This window comes from Saccopteryx leptura, chromosome 5 (genome assembly GCF_036850995.1).
Source record: "Saccopteryx leptura isolate mSacLep1 chromosome 5, mSacLep1_pri_phased_curated, whole genome shotgun sequence".
Taxonomy (NCBI): Eukaryota; Metazoa; Chordata; class Mammalia; order Chiroptera; family Emballonuridae; genus Saccopteryx; species Saccopteryx leptura.
This window is the reverse complement of record NC_089507.1, coordinates 124021520-124027519: the sequence shown is the minus strand read 5'-3', so window position 1 is coordinate 124027519 and position 6000 is coordinate 124021520. Positions and strand designations below refer to the sequence as shown.

Sequence of the window (6000 nt, the reverse complement as noted above, 5' to 3'; positions counted from 1 at the left end):
TGTACCCCAGGTTCTGCCCCTTTGGCATGCTCAGGTAGAGGTTTGCAGTTGATAAGTCTCTATGGTGATGTCATGTATTGTGCTTCAGTCTCGTTGGCAGTCGAGGCTCATTAGCATTTATAGGCTTCGACAGTGAGAGAGTCTGTGTTCCTGGAACCTCTCTCCTAGTCTTTTCTTCCTCAATTAGTAGCCTGATAATCCAGCTATGGGGTTGCTGCTGCCTCTGCCTGGATAGTAAGAGGCTCAAAGAGCTGGCAATTCCCCACTCTATTCCCACTCAGCGCAGGGCTCTGGGTAAGGCTCAGTCAGAGCTGCTAGCATAATCAGGTAGGGCTTCCACCCACTCAAAGACCTCTGGCTCTGCCACTCTGTCCGGTAACACAGGCAGGCGCCCACTCCTGGGGCACTTGGAGGAAACTCTCGCTCACTATCTGTACACAGACCAGGATATCAGGCCAGCAGTCTCACACTCTGAGTGAAACACCCACCTACACGGAAAAGTTCCAGCGTTGGAATTGGCTCTCACTCCCTCTCCGTGTGTGGCTTTTTCAGGTTGCTGGGGCAGCCCGGAGATTCCGCTTTTGGCCCACACAAAGGCCCCTGACTCTGCCTCTCTGTGGGATAACACGGGCGCCCACTCCCAGGGCTTTTGGAGGAATCTCTCACCCACTATCTGCATGCACCGACCAGGAGATCGGGGAAAATGGCTGCCCCACTTGTCTTTCTTTGTCTGGGTTTGGCGCGAATGTTAGCTTGTATTGACTGGGTTGCCACAGGCACAGTTTTTCCTCGGCTTGGATCTCCGTGCCACATCCTGGTTAGGCCGTTTGTACCACGGCCTGGATCTATTTACCCCCTTTGCCCACCTTAGTTTCTATATTCTCAGTTCCCAGTGAAAGCAGCCCTATTTAGGTTAGTGAGGAAGGCGGAGCATTTCTTACTCCCTATTTCCTTCAGGGTTTGATTATATATTTAGCCAATTTTTCGCTCGACCATACCTTCGGGTGTATTGCGAAACATCTGGAGGCTGCAAGGATAGGTTTTGCTGTTTCTGGTTGAAGATCTTGTTGAGTTTTGGGGGAGATTTATCGGTATCACTTCCTACCGCGCCATTACTCCGACGTCATCTTCAGCTCTGTAGTTACCAGTTAGTTGGTGGAAACAGTGACATTATTGCTTGTATTTTTCAGATGGAGAAACCAAGGTCCTGAATTTGTACTGACTGCACTGCGCTCTTTGTGTCCTGGGGAGAAAGGTAGCACCTCCATCCAGACCACCTGAGTACTCCTTCTCTTCTTCATTCTGGGTAACTTTTATCGTTTATTAAATCATAAAATGAGCATTCATCATGTTGACAGTGAACCAGTTATGAGCTAATGGCCTATCTATACAGCTCAGCTTATGTCAAGTCCCGAGCTCAGTGGAACAACATGCCTAAGAACCCCCACCCCATAGTGTCTATGTGTTCTGATACACAGCTGTCTTGTTTACTTACTTACTTATTTATTTATTTATGCCATTTTACCTTGCAGGCAGTGCCATTGGCATATGTGTTACTTTTTAGGCAATGTTTTATATTTACCTATACTCCTGTCTTTGTGTTCAGCCTTCAGCGTGATGCCATCATAATGACTAAAGAATAAGAGAATGCTCAAAAAAAAAAAACACAAAAAAAAACAACCCATGAACTTTCAGCAAACAATATGTGGACCTGTGCAAGTATCTGATGATGCTGTGTCTATGGAATGAATAAATGAAATAAAAAACAAGAGTCTCTTTTAGGCTTATCCAGTAAAATGACTCCGATCAAAGTCAGGGTCCCCCAAAAGTAACAGAATAAATATGCCAGTTTCCTTGAAGTACTTTTGCATTGCCTAAGTCATCCTACGTAGGTGGACCTGAGTGTCTGGAATCATGAGATGACCAAGTTGTCTCCTGGTTTGAGCTGTACTCATTTGGCCCAAATTCTAATCATAAATCCATCAGTTTGATTTCTTACACAAATAAAACTAGTTTCCATTTTGAAATTTTCCCGATTACAGAGTTCCTCTTACAGCCTTCAAATTCTGACACCACACTGTAAAATTTTGATATTTGAGCCAAGGGAAGATAAGAAAGAGAATAGCTAGATCCTGTCCCAGTACCGTCTTTACTCTATTTGGATTTTGTTTTCATGAGCAACATAAATCAACACTCAACCACCCTACAGATCACTTCGGAATGTCATGATCCAGAAAGCACTAACAAAAACTCATGGAACTCTGCTTCAACAACTTCAGGACAGGGAATTCATGGCTTCCATATATACACCAGCTGTGACACACAAACTCCATAAGCAAGGCAGGAGTCAGACTTGCAACATAGCATCTGAATTCAAGGAACTAAAAAAAGAGTTTCCCATCTTTTACGGAAGTGACAGTGTTGGAAGAACATTGTCAGATGAAAGAGGGTGTATGCTTACTCGACTTGTGCAGCTCAAGGGCTGGTTATTAGGTCTTCTTTACTCTCAGCTAGAAGCTGAGCCAGCCTCAGAAAGGGAGTTCAAGAGTCTTCTTAGCTCCCGGTGATTTACTCTGACTTCCTTTTGTAGGCATATGGAGTCGATTTTCTACTGTCTTTATAAATACTGTGGTGTCTGTCTCTCTGCCAAACCAGCTACCTTTATGACCCCAGAGAGAAGCCAGAGATCAGACATTACTACACTATGGCCCCATTAGACACCATAAGGGGAGGGAGCAGGTTTGGCAGTCAAAATGATTTGTGTATTTGAATCTTGAAAAGGCCAGACTAAACCAGAGTCAGTGGGCTCCCAGAAATAACCTGTGTTCCTCTCTGTGTGGTTTGTACTGGAATGCCTTTCTCTTTGGAGTTGTCTGAGCAGCCAGAGATCAAAGAGTCAACTGTTTTCGAATGTGTACTTCATTACAAAGCCATCTGCTCAGCGGGAGGACTGGGAAAAGCACTAATAATTTCCCCCTTTTACTACTTGGTTGCATGGATGGGAGTTGGAGGGCACTGGACAAATTTGCAACTACTTTAAATAACTTTTTCAACAGTAGAGATGAAAATTTACTTTCAAAAGAGGTTAAAACTTAACTGGCATCTTTTTAGGTTATGGAATGTGGTAGGAGGAAAGAGGAAGTAAAGAAATTGACCCATTCCCACATGGAATGTGGTTCAAGAAGAATGATGGAAGGCAGAACAATATCTGGTGTAATTGATTTACCCTTGGGTAAGCATGATGAAGAGCCTTTGATAAACAGAGCAGAACATTTTAGAAGCCCAAACTAGATAATATATTTAAAAAACAGGTTTTGAAGGAATTCCCTAGAGTGTGTGGAATAAATGTGTTTCAAGTTACATTATTGGTGAAGTTAACAGTCCCAGGACTGTGGATAATTATAATCATACAAAATACTAACTACTATTTATTCAATGTCCATTGTGTGCTGTGCAGCATATATGATACCTTTTAATCCTCCCAACTAGGCACAAAGAAATGGTGTTATCCCCATTTACACACAGGGAATTCGGACTCCACAAAGTTTAAGTATTTTGTTCAAGCTCATGCAGTCATTAAATGGTAAGCCCAGGATTTGAACTGAGCTCTGGATTGAAGTGGAAGCAACTATCATTTAGCCTGTAGTAAGTGTTTCTGGTTTCTAGCTCCTCCTCTGGCGTCTGTGGCAGGAGTCATTGGAGCTCTTTTGCTTTCTGAGCTGGAGAGCTTTCCTCTCCAAGAGTAGCTATTGAGGAGCACAAATCATCTATCTCGGAGTCCGGCTTACCTACATTCCCATCTCACCCACACAACCCAGCTCTGGCTTCTAGAACTGTCACTGACCACACAAGCCTTCTACTAGGAGTGTTTCTTAGAATATGTGATGAAGGAAGCATTTCAAAGCACTCGGTTTAGCAGTATATATGCTAAAAGAAAGCATTTCAAGGAAATACTTTGTCTCTAATGCCCTTTTCAAGGCAATAAAAGACCCTCATTGGACTTCTTGTTTAATTTACCATATATACAATGTGCAAAATATTTTCTTTGAAAGAAAACTCAGGACCCTAGAGGAGTCTGTCTGTGTGGGCACCTGTTGGTATGTTATCCATTGGCAGTCCGATTTGACCACTGACACCTCATACAACGTACTGCATAGGCCAAGTTCTTGAGCTGGTGTTTTTTGCATAAAGTTTGGAGATGTATCTAGTAAGGAACTCCTGTTACCTGCTTGATCAGTTACAGTGATATCTGAAGAAACATTTCCTTCTGCCTATTATTGCATCAGAATCATGTTGTAGATTCCCATACTTTGTGTTACTTTAGCTTTAATAAAAGCTGAACTGCATAGATCTTAAAAAAAAAAAAAGAGCTTGTGATATCGTGTAAAAAACTTAGTGCTTAGAGTCAATACAAAGTCTCAACGGCTATGCAGTCCCCAGCAATTTTTGTCTTTGTCACAGGTGAAACCTGGTTTACAGGGATACGCCAAGATCAAATAATTCAGATGACTGGAAATTTCACTCCTCTACAAATGTTACCTTCTTTCTGTTCTTTTCAATGTTGTTACTTTTTGTTCAACCCATCTCTTCATGCTGCTGTAAAAAAAAAAAAAAAATAGTTTAAAACGGTCAGAAGTAGAAGTAAATGATTAATTCTTTTTTTTACTGATTGAATTGTGAAGAGATTGAGAACGTCATCCAAAATCCTGTGGCTCTTTCCCCTTCCAAGTTGCCTTGAAAGATTTCACACGTGCAGTGTAAAAGAATGTGAGTCAGCCTTCTCCGTCCTGACTTGAGGAGTTGCAGAAATCATCTGCCAGGCAGCACATATGTTCTTAGTTCCATCAGAGGAAGAAAACACATTTGCTGCAAAGAAATGAAAACTTGCAAGCCAGTTGAGCTGTAATAAAGACACTTTGCATTTTGCTAACTTCTTTCCCCCTCTAGTGCCTGTTTTCTGGCCCTGGACAGGTTCTCCTGATCATGAGACATCTGTCATCCCTGACACTCCTTCCCTGGGATGCAGGCTTCAGCTGGCCATGGAGAGGAGGCCCGGGAAGTGCAGAATGACCAAAAGATGGGATTATAATGCAGAAATCATGAATCATCATTTCTTTACTACAAGGCACTGAAAAGCTATAAACCCATTCTCTTATTAAGATCTTATAACAAGCCTGATTGGGCAATGGCGCAGTGGATAGAGCATCAGACTGGGATGCGGAAGACCCAGGTTCGAGACCCTGAGGTCGCCAGCTTGAGCGCGGGCTCATCTGGTTTGAGCAAGGCTCACCAGCTTGGACCCAAGGTTGCTGGCTCAAGCAAGGGGTTACTCGGTCTGCTGAAGGCCCACAGTCAAGGCACATATGAGAAAGCAATCAATGAACAATTAAAGTGTTGCAACGCACAATGAAAAACTAATGATTGATGCTTCTCATCTCTCCGTTCCTGTCTGTCTATCCCTCTCTCTGACTCTCTCTGACTCTGTTAAAAAAAAAAAAAAAAAAAAGATCTTATAACAATTCAGTGTAATCATAAATTTGGTAATAAACTTCAATCTGCAGCTGAGGAGCTATGGCCTTAGCAGGCTAAGTCACTTGGCCAGGGTCACACAACTAGTGAACTGGGTGAATAATTAAGCCCTCACATATAGCCTGACATGTATAACATTACATATGGGACCTTCAGGTACTGGAAAGGTACTTTCTCCTCGGCAGTTGTCTTCAACAAACATACAAATGAGGCCCCTGACATCCTAAAGGGGCAGACTGCTGATTGCCTCTGTTTTAACATTGCAGAAAAATTTGCTTTCTTTTGCTGTAACAGAAACCAATTACAGAGACAAGAGAACTCTCAACTTAGTGCTCTACTTAAGAAATTCTAAACTCATTTCATAATGCTTTTGCCCTTCTTTACTGTTCAATTAAGCTGTTCCCTTCTCTAAACACCAAGTTGGTATTTAGTGGTCCTGTGGCCTGTCAGTCAGTGTGTTTTTATTCATTC

General features: G+C 42.5%; 1 protein-coding gene across 1 annotated transcript in view; it reads left to right on the top strand.

Annotated features, from left to right (window-relative positions):
• Nucleotides 1-1227: 1227 nt before the first annotated feature.
• The window catches only part of KIAA1217 (KIAA1217 ortholog), a 561660-nt gene continuing 556887 nt past the window's right edge, over nt 1228-6000 (top strand). The window contains exon 1 of the mRNA XM_066383940.1: nt 1228-1306. The gene's annotated coding sequence lies outside the window, so the exon portion shown is untranslated. The remainder of the gene's footprint in view (nt 1307-6000) is intronic.